Source organism: Diadema antillarum, unplaced genomic scaffold (assembly GCF_040938485.1).
Source record: "Diadema antillarum isolate AM-2024a unplaced genomic scaffold, OU_Dant_1.0 seq00001376_RagTag, whole genome shotgun sequence".
In the NCBI taxonomy this organism is placed as follows: domain Eukaryota; kingdom Metazoa; phylum Echinodermata; class Echinoidea; order Diadematoida; family Diadematidae; genus Diadema; species Diadema antillarum.
Genome location: NW_027272136.1, coordinates 198,607 through 215,154, shown reverse-complemented (window position 1 = coordinate 215,154; position 16,548 = coordinate 198,607).

Here is a 16,548-nt window from a genome sequence, read left to right as displayed (position 1 = left end):
AGATAAGTGACCAAAAAGAAAAAGACAAAACAAGGGCAATTTATAACCATGCTTGTGACAAATGGGATTAAAGTATGAGATAGGGTTTGTCAAGTTTATGAAATATGAAATTTCATCTGCACTCTAAAAAAAACAAAAACAAAAACAAAAAACAAAACAAAAGAGGGAGAAAGAAATCTTATGGTGTCAAGATAAAACTACAAGATTGTCGGATGAACTGCATCTGTGTTTTCTGTTCCAGTGCCTTATTAGTGCTAGTGAACGAAGGTAGTGATATTGGGCCCACGTGTGATTTTGCTATATCAAAAGTTTTCATAGACTTTTACATAAAATCTCAAGCTCAATATTTTGATAAACCAATCACATTCAAGTGAAGCTGACATATAAGATGAGTAAATCAAATATTCAGAAGCTACAAATTGAATCCAATAGGTTCTGTCCATAGTTGCCATGATGTTCTTCAAAAATTATAGTCCAGTAAAGTTCGAACACAAGATTTGCAGTATGCAAATTCAGAAAGAAAAAAGAAAGAAATGTTCTGAACAGTGCACGGCAAGTTCAATTGTGTAACTTGTTTATATTCCCAAATAATTGCTCTCTGAAACAATTTGGCCTTCAAAATGAAACTTGAATCAAGGAGTGTATGCATAACCACTGAATACATTTTGGGGTTGTGCCATCAAACTTTCTAATATGTCATTTCAATCTACTGTTAATCATGTGAAACTGTCTTCTTACATTGTCAAGATTTACTGTAGACCTATTGAAAGAGTAATGTGATATAGTGGAGGCATCACTCACTCAATCCCGTAGCCACTGGGGTCGTTGGGACATGAGGAAGATGCAGCAGTGAAGGCATGTATATACCAGTCACCTTGGCAACATTTCTAGTTGCTCAATGTTTGACTTTCAACAAAGCCTTGTGGGTTTCTAAGGTTATGCTGAGTTTGCAATGGTTTTTGCCCTAACAGGCATCCTGCTACATAACCATTAATATGGCCAAGTTTGTTTTCTTCATTTTTGCATTAAGATGTTAAAGACCTTATTGGATCACGTTTTGTAGAAAGGTTAGAAATTTAGTTTTCCATCAAATCACCACGAAGGCTTTATATGACTTTATGTGACCCCTCCTCTGGTAGGGTGTGCCCGTAGAAGACATTTGTTGTCTTGCTCTATTCATCTTGAAACATAATTACTTTACATTTGATGATGAGTACTAATCACATTAAGAGGTCTATTCATGTATAGTCAAATGCTCAATTACACACAAATTATTTCTGATCACAAGGACTTTCTGGATGCCTCTTTGAAGCTGGAACAAAAATTTGTTGCAGCGTGATACCCTTTAGACATCATACAAGCATGGAGGGACCAAGCGATAGCAAAAAGAAGCTCATTCTTACTTAATCGTGAAAACCACAAACCCAAAGTCTCCACACATCCAAGGTTTTTAGCTCACCTGAGCCAAAGGCTCAAGTGAGCTATTGCGATCGCCCTTCGTCCGGCGTCCGTCGTGCGTCGTGCGTCGTCCGTCGTCCGTCGTCCGTCGTCCGTCGTCCGTCGTCCGTCGTCCGTCGTGCGTCGTGCGTAAACTTTTTACATTTTCATCTTCTTCTGGAAAACCCCAAGACTGATTTTCATCAAACTAGGCAGGTAGCATCCCTAGGGGGTTAGGAACTCAATTTGTTAAAATGGGCACCATGCCCCACCCAGGGGGCCCCCAGGGGGGCCCAAACCCCCCAAAATTAAGGAATCTGTCAAAATCTTCTTCTCTAGAACCAGAAGTGATAGAGCTAAGTTAGTACTATGGGTTAGTACATTGATGACTGTAGTTTCAAGTTTGTTCATGGCAGAATCAGGGGTGCCCCCCTTGGGACCCAGGGGAGGGCGGTGGGGAGGGGTTCTAAAGGGGCCTAAATTGTACATTTTCATCTTCTTCTTGAGAATCCCATGACCCATTTTCACCAAACTTGGCAGGTAGCATCCCTAGGGGGTTAGGAACTCAATTTGTTAAAATGGGCACCATGCCCCACCCAGGGGGCCCCCAGGGGGCCCAAACGCCCCAAAATTAAGGAATCTGTCAAAATTTTCTTCTCTAGAACCAGAAGTGATAGAGCTAAGTTAATACTATGAGTTTGTACATTGATGACTGCAGTTTCAAGTTTGTTCATGGCAGAATCAGGGGTGCCTCCCTTGGGACCCAGGGGAGGGGGTGAGGTGGGGTCCTAATAGGGCCTAAATTGTACATTTTTATCTTCTTCTTGAGAACCCCATGACCCATTTTCACCAAACTTGGCAGGTAGCATCCCTAGGGGGTTAGGATCTCAATTTGTTCAAATGGGCACCATGCCCCACCCAGGGGGCCCCAAGGGGGGCCCAAACCTTCAAAATGAAGGAATCTTTAAAAATCTTCTCTAGAATCAGAAGTTATAGAGTTAAGATAATACTATGAGTGAGTACATTAATGACTGTAGTTTCAAGTTTGTTCATAGGAGATCCAGGGGTGCCCCTCTTGGGGGCAGGGGGGGGGGGGGTGGTTGGGAAGGTCCAAATGGGGGCCTGAATTGTACATTTTCATCTTCTTCCTGAAAACCTCATGATGTATTTTCGTCAGACTTGGCAGGTAGCATCCCTAGGGGCTCAGGATCTCAATTTATGAAAATGGGCACAATGCCCCACCCAGAGGGCCCCAGGGGGCCCCAATCTCCCCAAATTAAGGAATCTTAAAAAACTTGGGCCCTTATTGTACATTTTCATCTCCTACTTGAGAATGCCTAGTCAAATTTTGGTAGAGCTGTGAATGATTCAGATTAGTGACTGCGTGAAAAGTGAACTTGCGATACTCAGGTGAGCGCTAGACCCGCGGGTCTCTTGTTGTATTTCCACATACCATCCAACATCAGTGCAATTCATGAAAGAGGGTAGGAAGGAATGGCTGACACTTTACAAGTTCCATCACTAGCCCCTAAATTAGTAGTACATCCCCTGCAGGCCCAATGGCAACCACCAAATCTCCAAAGTCTGCTTACACAATCACAAGTCCACAAACCGATCAGATCTACTGGCAACCAAGAACGTGGGAACAAAAGCTGTCAGATTTGCAACCATCTAGTAGCAGATACAGATATCAAACCTTCAAACCCACACCTTCCATCCGATGTCTGAGGATTGCAACAGTAAGAATGTAACAGCCTAACATGCAAACAATGTCCCCTGGCTGTCTACATCGGGGAACAAACTTGATTCAACAACCACATAAGCACTATAATCAGAAACCAAACAATATCCAGTCACACAACATTTCAACACAATGAACCACACAATAACAAACCTACAATGTTGCATTACATACAAAGACATAGAAGCCTTCAAGGACAGACACATGAAAGAACTGAAAAAGATCAACACAAGGAGCTTCCGGGGACAGGGCCTGAATGTAGATATGTCATGACTCACGAATTACACTTTTTACAAATAATACTCCGCTCACAATTGTATATTTTCTCTTGTACTCTGCTGCAATGCGTGCCAGTCATTATAAATGAGTAACAATGCTAAATATTAGAATGCACCCTCTGTTTAGTACAATTATCATTATCATTCGAAACATATTGTGACTTTTTAGTTTGATTTTGAAAAAAAAAAGTTTATATTCATGATCATGTTGCTCTCAAATAGCACCTCAAGATTATGGAAGTTTGTGTATGTTGAAGTTTTGAGGGAATATACTGCTTGTACAAATTTTGCATCACCATCGAATCAGAGGGAAATACAGCATTTCAAGAATTAGTAGTGAATCAATCATATAATGGCAAGTTTTAATGTATGATTTATATACTCATTTCTTGTAATGTGACATACTGCTGCCAAGATGCGCGCTGGGTGCTATATAGGATGCCCAGCATCTATGCATTTAGGTGAGCATCGGTATCCTTACTAACACAGTGGTACAATGTAGTATGTTACAACCTGTTTTTGTTCTCTCAGAATCAAAATCACTTTACAAAGGGCAGGGAGCCCGAACATTTGTATGTCAGAAAATAAACGGTTTGTTCAAGATGGGACTTCAGGTTTTCAACTTTTTTGTGTGTGTGAGTAAGTAAACAAGGAAAAGTAGAAATTACGCGGTGCGTAATATATGTCCCCGCCGGAAGTAGCATTTAGTAGCAAAATGTACAATATAGGTAAAAAGATCAAGGTCAAAGGTCAAAGAAGTCAAAGGTCAAAATTTTGAAGCCCTCACCTAGTGCCATCACATAAAGCAAACGGAATCTAAATCGGGTTAGAAATGGGGAAGGAGTAGCATTTTGTAGCCAATGTACAATGTAGGTAAAAACTCAAGGTCAAAGGTCAAAGAAGTCAAAGGTCAAAATTCTGTGTAGAAGTTTTGAAGCCCTCACCTAGTGCCATCACATAAAGCAAACGGAATCGAAATCGGGTTAGAAATGGCGAAGGAGTAGCATTTGGTAGTAATATGTACAATACAGGTAAAAAATCAAGGTCAGAGGTCAAAGAAGTCAAAGGTCAAAATTCTGTGTAGAAGTTTTGAAGCCCTCACCTAGTGCCATCACTTAAAGCAAACGGGGTTGAAATCGGGTTACAAATGGCGAAGGAGTAGCATTTTGTAGCAAAATGTACAATATAGGTCAAAAATCAAGGTCAAAGGTCAAAGAAGTCAAAGGTCAAAATTCTGTGTAGAAATTTTGAAGCCCTTACCTAGTGCCATCACATAAAGCAAACGGAATCGAAATCGGGTTAGAAATGGCGAAGGAGTAGCATTTTGTAGGCAATGGACAATATAGGTCAAAAATCAAGGTCAAAGGTCAAAGAAGTCAAAGGTCAAAATTCTGTGTAGAAGTTTTGAAGCCCTCACCTAGTGCCATCATATAAAGCAAACGGAATCAAAATCGGGTTAGAAATGGCGAAGGAGTAGCATTTTGAAGCAAAATGTACAATATAGGTCAAAGGTCAAGGTCAAAGGTCACATCTGAAATTCTGTATAAAAGTTTCAAAGCTCTCATGTAGTGCTATCATATAAAGCAAACAGAATCAAAATCGGGTCAGAAATGGCGAAGGAGTAGCATTTTGAACATTTTGATCACACACGGACGCACGGACGGACACACGGACACACACACGTAAGGAGCCCGTTTCATAGTCCCCTGCTCGAACTCGTTCGGCGGGGACAAAAAGCTCTTATGAAATATGAAGGAGTACATGTATATAATTCTGAGAGGAATTCAAAGTTTTTTGATGAAATTGGTTTAGGAATGGCTGAAATATCCAAATAAATTGATCCTAGTAGAAGATGGGACCCACCTTTTATTAGGATCACTTTGTTTTACTTTGATTTTGGATGTCTCAGCCATTTCAAAACCAATATTCCTCACATAAACTTTGAATTCCTATTCAGATGGTATGCTCTTTAACATTTCATAAAGCGGTTTCTAGATATCTCGCAAGAAGTTAAAAAGCTGAATCCTCATCAGACCCCATACTATATAGGCCAGTGGATTGAGGCTGAATTTGGGGGTCAACTGGCAACTATCGTATAACAAACAAATTTTGTAATTTTTTGAAAGTAAATGTGTTAACAAACTTACCAGTAAAATTTACCCAGAAGTTCTGCTCGGCAACATGCCCAAATGACGTCATCAACATGGCCACCCCCCAAACCAGAAAAATGAATGGGAATTTTAGGATATCTCAAGTTTCCATTATACAACTGACGTTAATCATGAGATAAGTTGCTAGTGTATGTATTTCTTATTTCCTGCCTTTCTTCGAGCAAAATTGGGCCCATTTGTGACCTCTTTTTCAAAAAATCTGAGCCCAAATTAGGTCATTTCTATGGCAACTTTATGCTGAAAACAATGTTTTTCTCAAACAAAAAATGCATCACCTCAATGATAAACACCATTTTAAATTTATATAAGTAAGTATGTAAATTCATAGCTATTTGATTGACTGGAGTTGAGACCTAACCTGTGAGAGACCACAGTTACCATGGTTACACTCAAACTTGCCTGTAGCCATTATAACACAGCTATCCAGAAATCACAATTTTCATTATTAGTGGTGTATTATGTATCCATCTCAGTAGCTGGATTTTTTGTTGTTTTTTGGTTTGCATTCGGCAAAATCATAAGACAAGCTGATATTTCGTTCAACTCAATTAGGCATAGAATATAGATTAACTCAATTAGGCATAGAATATAGATTAAGTCAATTTCTCATAAAATGAGACCCTCCTCCACCTCCGCCCCCACTCCCAATAAAAATGGGTAGTTCATGGCTGTTCCTTTCTTGCAGTCCTGTAGGGTGTTTCACCAAAATTTTCATTGGTTTCAGTTTCACTTCATTGGTTTCAGTGTCGCTATCTCACTTTTCTGATTGGTATGTTTTAGTCATGAGGACTTGCTAAGTGAAACTGAAAACACTAAGTGGCACTGATCTCACTGAAATCAATGTTGGTGAAACGAGTCTTGCATGGACTTCTGTACGATATCAAAGCAAGCTCATTATACTTGATGGACTACTACAATAAATAACTGTACTTCTGAAAGAAATGAAGCACTGTTAACAGAAATTGCATACACATTTTGTCATAGATCACTATCAGACTATACATACTAACAATCTCTTCTGAAAAAAAAATGTCTGAAAGCACAATGTTTTGTTGATACCATTAGGTTATAAAAGTATTTTGAACAATATATGTTTCAAAGGTTGACTATGTATGCCCTCATATGCGCATCGTTTGGATAGGTGATCATCAATAATCATCAATAATTCCACAAATGCAGGGAAGAAGATGGTAAGTCATTTGTCTCTGCCTTACCCTTCCCTAATTGTTACTTGCTAAAACTGTATGTTTATATTAAAAGTTTTAACTGACACTCATTCTTTCCATGGAGCAAACAGCACAACCTGCTTTAAAGAGAGTATCTTATATGAACTAAACGTGCAATTTTGTTACTGCTTGAAGTTTTCCGATAATTACATTATTTTTATCTTTACTATGGCAACAAAACGGAATTATGTGGATGAAGTTTATAAAATTAATACATATATGCAAATTTTATATATTGTGCTCACACAGTAGAAAAGTACGTAGCAAAATATTTAGAACATGTATTTGAAGTTTTGAAGCCCTCACCTAGTGCCATCATATAAAGCAAACGGAATCAAAATCGGGTTAGAAATGGCGAAGGAGTAGCATTTTGAAGCAAAATGTACAATATAGGTCAAAGGTCAAGGTCAAAGGTCACATCTGAAATTCTGTATAAAAGTTTCAAAGCTCTCATGTAGTGCTATCATATAAAGCAAACAGAATCAAAATCGGGTTAGAAATGGCGAAGGAGTAGCATTTTGAACATTTTGATCACACACGGACGCACGGACGGACAGACGGACACACGGACACACGGACACACACACGTAAGGAGCCCGTTTCATAGTCCCCTGCTCGAACTCGTTCGGCGGGGACAAAAAGCTCTTATGAAATATGAAGGAGTACATGTATATAATTCTGAGAGGAATTCAAAGTTTTTTGATGAAATTGGTTTAGGAATGGCTGAAATATCCAAATAAATTGATCCTAGTAGAAGATGGGACCCACCTTTTATTAGGATCACTTTGTTTTACTTTGATTTTGGATGTCTCAGCCATTTCAAAACCAATATTCCTCACATAAACTTTGAATTCCTATTCAGATGGTATGCTCTTTAACATTTCATAAAGCGGTTTCTAGATATCTCGCAAGAAGTTAAAAAGCTGAATCCTCATCAGACCCCATACTATATAGGCCAGTGGATTGAGGCTGAATTTGGGGGTCAACTGGCAACTATCGTATAACAAACAAATTTTGTAATTTTTTGAAAGTAAATGTGTTAACAAACTTACCAGTAAAATTTACCCAGAAGTTCTGCTCGACAACATGCCCAAATGACGTCATCAACATGGCCACCCCCCAAACCAGAAAAATGAATGGGAATTTTAGGATATCTCAAGTTTCCATTATACAACTGACGTTAATCATGAGATAAGTTGCTAGTGTATGTATTTCTTATTTCCTGCCTTTCTTCGAGCAAAATTGGGCCCATTTGTGACCTCTTTTTCAAAAAATCTGAGCCCAAATTAGGTCATTTCTATGGCAACTTTATGCTGAAAACAATGTTTTTCTCAAACAAAAAATGCATCACCTTCTCAATGATAAACACCATTTTAAATTTATATAAGTAAGTATGTAAATTCATAGCTATTTGATTGACTGGAGTTGAGACCTAACCTGTGAGAGACCACAGTTACCATGGTTACACTCAAACTTGCCTGTAGCCATTATAACACAGCTATCCAGAAATCACAATTTTCATTATTAGTGGTGTATTATGTATCCATCTCAGTAGCTGGATTTTTTGTTGTTTTTTGGTTTGCATTCGGCAAAATCATAAGACAAGCTGATATTTCGTTCAACTCAATTAGGCATAGAATATAGATTAACTCAATTAGGCATAGAATATAGATTAAGTCAATTTCTCATAAAATGAGACCCTCCTCCACCTCCGCCCCCACTCCCAATAAAAATGGGTAGTTCATGGCTGTTCCTTTCTTGCAGTCCTGTAGGGTGTTTCACCAAAATTTTCATTGGTTTCAGTTTCACTTCATTGGTTTCAGTGTCGCTATCTCACTTTTCTGATTGGTATGTTTTAGTCATGAGGACTTGCTAAGTGAAACTGAAAACACTAAGTGGCACTGATCTCACTGAAATCAATGTTGGTGAAACGAGTCTTGCATGGACTTCTGTACGATATCAAAGCAAGCTCATTATACTTGATGGACTACTACAATAAATACTGTACTTCTGAAAGAAATGAAGCACTGTTAACAGAAATTGCATACACATTTTGTCATAGATCACTATCAGACTATACATACTAACAATCTCTTCTGAAAAAAAAATGTCTGAAAGCACAATGTTTTGTTGATACCATTAGGTTATAAAAGTATTTTGAACAATATATGTTTCAAAGGTTGACTATGTATGCCCTCATATGCGCATCGTTTGGATAGGTGATCATCAATAATCATCAATAATTCCACAAATGCAGGGAAGAAGATGGTAAGTCATTTGTCTCTGCCTTACCCTTCCCTAATTGTTACTTGCTAAAACTGTATGTTTATATTAAAAGTTTTAACTGACACTCATTCTTTCCATGGAGCAAACAGCACAACCTGCTTTAAAGAGAGTATCTTATATGAACTAAACGTGCAATTTTGTTACTGCTTGAAGTTTTCCGATAATTACATTATTTTTATCTTTACTATGGCAACAAAACGGAATTATGTGGATGAAGTTTATAAAATTAATACATATATGCAAATTTTATATATTGTGCTCACACAGTAGAAAAGTACGTAGCAAAATATTTAGAACATGTATGGCATTAGTTTACATGTTGAAGGTGAGAGTTCTGGAATGGGGAGGCCGGAGGGTGTGGCCAACTTAAAGGCATAATTTACCATTTGCAGATGAAACAAAAACCCAGCATTAGTGCTTTAAAATAGTTCTAAAATGTGAGTTGGGGATAGAAACAACCACTGTGAAAATTTGAATCAGTAAGATCGATGTTAAGTGCTGTTAAATATACAAAATTTGAACAATAGTTATAATCAAAATGTTTCCAGACTAAACCATATACCGTTACGGTTTATTGAGAAAAACACTGACATCTCCTTATATCTTAGGCTTTATTGCAAAACTTTTATATGGGAGGGTGTTTTGTGGTATAACAGACCTACACATATGCATGAAAATCGATATCTTGAACATTTTTCAAATGACTACTCCCAAAAGTAAACTGGACCTTTAAGATACATGTATGCTATGCTAAAAATCTACAAAACAATTGAATATCATGTTAATCTCATACTTAAAATTTACCAAACTTGTCAGCATCTGAAGCAACATTACATTATTTAAAGCCAATTTTTTAATTAGCAAAAATTTACAATATCCATGCTGGGAAATTTTCTATCAACCGAATAATGAATCAACTGTCATTTATACATAGAGCAAGCTGATTATAAAACCTGTCTATCCAATATGTAAATTTGTCATATTTTAGGAAGAGAATTCTAAGCTGCTGTGTCAATTGTTTGATTTCTGACCCAAGTCCTTTTCTATGGCTTTTCATTTTTCTCCACTTTACATATTTTCCTTTTAGTTGTTTCTTCTCTTCTCTTTTTCTTGCTATTTCCTCTTCCTTCTTTGTTTGTTTGTTTTTTGTTTTTTGTTTTTTGTTTTTTTTGGGGGGGGTTCTTTCTCTTGTTATGTTTTAGGGCTTATTTTCGTTCTCAGTTTTGCTCTTATCTTTATTGCACTTCTCTCTCCCTCTCTCTTTCTAGCCATCTCTTCCATGTTTTCCTCATTCTCTTTGTCAAGTTATTTCATCAATTTATCCTCTTCTCTTTTGAAGTATGATCTATACTTTTATTGTCTCTTGAAACATTATACGGAAAGAGGAAAAACACAAAATATACTCTGAGTTTACTTTTTGGTCACATCTTTATTGTAAATGGCAGGTTATATTACTATTATTATTATTATCATTACTATTATACTACTATATGTGACTAAGGGGGAACTCAAACAATGAGGTTTATTCCGTCACAATAGAGAGTTCACGTTAAGGGGAATCGAGACTGCTATAAGGGGAATCATTCGCTCTCTCGAACAATGAGAGAAGACAAAAGATTCCCCTTAATGTTCCACCTACAGTAATTATTATTATTATTGTTATTAGGTGATCCGAGTATCCTCTCGGATCACCTGTATATGTACGGATTCTTTCTTATTATCATTATTATTTCTCCTTAAAAGTTGTGTAGAGGTTAGCTCGAAAAGTTCTTCGACTTTCATTTTCAAACTTATGCCAAATATGTATCGTGTCCCAAAGACGACAGATCTAATGTAATCATAATGGTCAGTCGACCGTGACGTCACTATGACATCATTATATGAAATCACATTTTCATTCATATCTCATTAATGGAATAGAATTTCTCAATGAAATTTATGTCTCATATAGCTCACGTTAAGCGCTTTCTACTTATATTCACAAATTCATTTCTTCACTTAAAACGTGCGCGTACGCACGCATTGAAATATTTACATGCTCCAATTGAGCTCAAATTTTTTTGCACACGTTTCAGATCATTTGGAGCATTTTTTGAAAAATTGAAAAATATGGACGGACTCGTACGCGCGCGCGCATATACGCATGCACAGCTCGTATCCAATAGAAATTTCCCGTTTTCTCACGTGGATCGGATGTCTATAATGCCGAGGAATAATTCTACCAAGTTTCAAGTCAATCCAACTCAATATGACGTTATACGGGCCCGTCAAAGTTGAAATTCCGCGCGTGCGTCAATGGCGATATACAGTGTAACTATGCCAAAAAACCGCCAATTTTAAATCTAATTTTACTCATCAGGATGGACGGTGACCCCCCATTTTCTTTACATATTCTGAAAGCTGATGAGTTGTACATATCATTTATTCATGGGTTGACGATGCTGGAAAAATGATTAAAAGATATCAAATTTTTCAATGAAATAAAAGCAATTTTTCAAAATGACGTCATCAAATTTCAAGTTCACTCAAGCGTATCTCACTTATCCTTCTCCGATTTTCACCCAGAATGTTGTAGCTTATCAAATGCTCTTCCATTAAGGTAGTATCAAAATTTTGATTGGATGACGGCATCACCTCGTAAAAATGGATGGAAAGTAACCTGTCAAATTTGACCAGTTTACGTGTTATCTCTATGGGAGTGCAGTTTTTCGGGAAATGAAAACTGACATTACGATCTTTTTCGAGCACTAGCTCACTTATCCTTCGGTGAATTTCTCCCAGATTTTAATATGTTGTAGCTGAGACTTTGGACTTTCGTGAATATGCCCTCCGTTTTTTCATAAGACGTCGGGATCACGTAGAAAAATTTGGTCGAAATTGGCACTTGGCTTCGATGTAGCGTCATTTTTCTTAATACGCAGAGCCTATGGCTCAGTGGAAAGTGCATCCGACTTTTAATCTGAAGGTCCCAGGTTCGAGGCTCACCCCTGCCAATTCTTTTGCTTTTTTTTATTAAACACTTTTTTCTTCTTTTTCTTTAGTTAGTCTTATTCTCCCTTCCTAACATTATCTTTTTCTGATTTTTTTATGCTTCTCCTTCAAATTTCTATACAATGCCTTAACCTTTTCTTTATTTTTCTTTCTTCCACTTTCTGTGCAATAGATCAAGAACAACAAGTCCTTTCAACCCCATATTTTGCACATGTTTAGTTCACGTCATGAACATCACTTCATAAAATAACATCTTCTTCCTCCAACACTATCTTGGGTAGGTAAATTAGGGTCAAAGGTCAAAAGTGTTCAATCCTGTATCTTGGTGAATACATGTCCTATCTTTCCCACATTTTGCACACTTAATGACCATGTAGCAAGAATCATTTCACAAAATAACAACTTTTTGCTCAGAGGCCATCTTGGCTGTGTAAAGTGGGGTCAAAGATCAAATATACTTCATTCTGTAATCCCATTAGTGTATATGGTATCACCGTCATATTTTGCACACAGATGGACCTCGATAGGTGGATCATTTTGTAAAATAACGACGCTTTGGTCGGACACCATTTTGGCTGTGCAAATGAGGTATTATCTCTATAGTATGGGAGTACATTTCTTCTGGAAATGAAAAATGACATGACCGTCTTTATCGAGCACTAGCTAATTTATCCTTCAGTGCATTTTCCCAGATTTTGATATGTTGTAGCTGAAACTTTGGGCTATCATTCATGTGCTCCATTTTTTATTGGAAGTCCGGATTACGTCGCTTAGCTTCAATGTCGGGAGATATGTCTCCCTTTCGGTGACTTTCTTTGCAATAGCTCAAGAAAAACAAGCCCTTTCACCCCCACATTTTGCACATGCTTAGACCATGTCACATACATCATTTCATAACATGACAATAAATTCATCAGACATCGTCTTTTGTAGGTAAATTAGGGTCAAAAGTCATAACTGTTTCATCCTGTATCTTGGTAAGTACTTGTCCTATCTTTGCTATATTTTGCACACGTATAGATCATGTTGCACGAATCATTTCATAAATTAACTTTTTGCTCAGATGCCATCTTGGGTGTGCAAAGTGGGGTCAAAGTTCAAAACATGCTCTTTCCATTTTAAATCTGTAGTCATGACAGGTTTGATTCCCAGCTTTTCTTCGATGAGAATCTCAGAAATCTCAGAAATCATTTATATATCGGATCACCTAATTTGTCAGTCTTGACAAATTCTCGAATCTAGTTATTATTATAATCATTATTATAATTATTATGAATAATTCAACGATAAAAGGGGAGTCACGTGGATGCTGGGGGAAAAAATAACACATCAATTGTAACCTTAAGGTCTTGCTTTACAATCCATGTCACTGTAAGCAAATAGAGGTACGTGAGATAATACATACACGCACAACAAAACAACATAACTATTACAACGGCCAGAGAATAAAATGAGAATTAAAATAGAGATGAGGTTAATTAGCAACCAGGGTGCTCGTAAAAACGGTTATGTTGCAAAACATTTGTCTTTGGTGGGAAAAAAAACAACAACTTTCAAACCTATGATATAACAGGAAAAATCAATTTGAAATCTTTGGAGTTACATTAATGATTTATTGAAAGTAATATGGATTATGATTAACTTGCCAAGAATACTAGGAGATACCACTTAGATTGCTGGTTGGTGTTTCATTTTTTGGCATCAAAACAGAAACAACATAATATAGCTGAGAACATGGAGAAGGGATGTATGTGATGCCAATGGCTATGACTGCACAGTAGCTGAGAAGGGGTCACTAGAATAATGACAATGACATGGCTGCACTATATGGCTACACTGTATGGAAAGGCAAACAAAGGTATGCCCACTGTATTGCGCACCTGACCTTGCAGCTGCATGGCCCTGTCCCTAGGGAAGACAAGATCAGGCTGAGTGCTCACCAGGCGGAGTATGCACATGATCGTCACATAGTTCTTTACCTCAAGTGTGACATCCATATTAGTATATTTTAATAAATAGAATACACAAGCAAAATGACACTTGACCAATATGTTGAAATTGTACTCATGAGCATGTTCCTGATTAGATTTTCTGGGTAAATTTCATGTGGGATATTGTCAGGACGTATACTTTATAAAAAAGTTAAAATTTGCTTGTTATACGATAGTTGCCAGTTGAGCCTTTTAAAGCCACTTTTTAGCCATCGTCAGCAGGCCTAATACCATCCCTTTAACCCGTTGAGGACGGTTATATTTTGCTACAACACGCATTTCCCATAGACACCTGCCCGAGTATACTCGGGACTCGTCCTCAACGGGTTAATCTGCCCTTTATTTACACCCCCTACCCTCACAAGAAAACCCCTCATACCCCGTGCACCTACACACCCACAAACTCCATCCATCTCTCCAATACCCAACCTCTGCACCCCCACACATACACACACACAAAATAAAACATAGGTATATTTATATACTGCTCTCATCACTATTTCAGAGACTCCAACCCAAAGCACCCTCTGATCTGGAGATTCTCCCACCTGAAACCCCTAGCAAACGGGAGACTCCAACTTGATGTGTGCAAAATTCCTACGGTTCTAGATGCTCTCTGGTGCTACCCAAGGCCTTTTTTTTTTCCAACATACAATAGCAACAAGTAAGAAATCTTTTCCAACGGGAGACACAGAGCCAGGGCGGGAGAAATTAAATCTCAAGCGGGAGAACGGGAGATATTTCAAAGATGGATTTTCGGCGGGAGATCTCCCATCGAAAACCGGAATGTTGGAGTCTCTGCTATTTGTGAAAAAAAAAAAATCTAAATAAAAAAGATAAGAAAGTGTATCACAACAGATTGCAGCATATTTCAAAGGACTCAATTGTGAGATCAGTAAAAACATCAGAGAAACAGATAAACAAGTCAAGGCCTTAGCTGTGGTTGTGCTATAGATATGGTCATCATTGACAACACAAACATATGGCATGGACTCACAGCCAAAAACCATAGATAAGGAATATCTGTTACAACTTCCTGTCACAGAATTCAGAGCAACAGATGATCCCTGCATCATTTTCCTTTTTTCTCTCTTTTCTCTTTAAGTTCAGTTCCTATCTTCACTCAACTTCCATTATTATGGCACATTATGCATTGTCGAAATTTGCCTCGTCTCCAGAATTCCAGGTGAAAAAAGGCTCTCCATACATCTTGTGCATGTAAGGATGTGTGTGTGTGTGTGTGTGTAAATTCCATGTTCTAACAATTACATACATTGTATTTGAACACGTGATCATTTCACTCTGTTTCCATACACACATAAAATTATTCACAATAAACATTCACAATAAACAAAACACTTGTACATAACACAGAACATCCATATCTGTCATATAGTCAAACCATGTTAATTCAATTTTATTGGTATATTTCAATCACACAGCCATAATCTTCAATATTGAAACAATGCCTTTCATTGACTCCAGCTCAAAAGGCATACCAATGCTTTAAAAGTGAATCTCAAGTGGGACAATACACCTGGACATGGAATGGCCATTCCAACAAATTCATAAACACCATACTTTAGGCAGATATTATGTCATGCTATGTTTCAGGCATATGAAGACTCTCTCTTTTCAATCAGGTCATAAATTATGTACTTTTGAGATAGGTCACAACTGAATTGTACACATATGAAAGCAATCATCTCAAGAAAATGTCAGTAAGTGGGCAATGTTCACATGTGACAGAGAGACCATAAGTTGCATACTGGGTTCACAAAGTTTGACACAACAGACCAGTCTACTAATATACTCAAATTAAAATGCTTACTATCGTAACAAAACTTTTTGCCTTATGACAGGTTAATTTGCATAACACTTGTCAACTTCAAAAAGTAATGTAATGATTATGCATGCAAGCCAGATTTCAATGTTTTTAGATGAAACAGGTAAATGGCTGGCTTTGTACTGGATCCCCAAGGAAAGTAATTTTGATGAATTCGAATACATTAGTAAATCGGCCTACTCAAGATGGACATAAAGTAGACTGGTAGGAATGAAACATTCTACATGACTCCTCTATGAAAAGGAAACTGAATGATTTCCCTCCAGCTACATACCCAAAAATTAAAAGTACACTGTATGTCAAAATGCATAATGGGGCAATTATACAGTAAACTGTAATTTCACACACTTTCATTCTGTGCACACTGAAAAGGGCAGTATCTGGACCAAGACTGAAGGTTACACCATGAATATTTGCTAAAACTCATCTTCTGCTGTGTTCCAAATTGCAGTCTTCTTAAAGTTCCAACTTGTCACTCAACACTTCACTCTTCATGATAAAGCACAAGGACAGTCCACCAGATGCAGATGAAACTGGTCCTGATGCTTTACTCCTTGCAGTCAAAATTCTACAGTATAGAT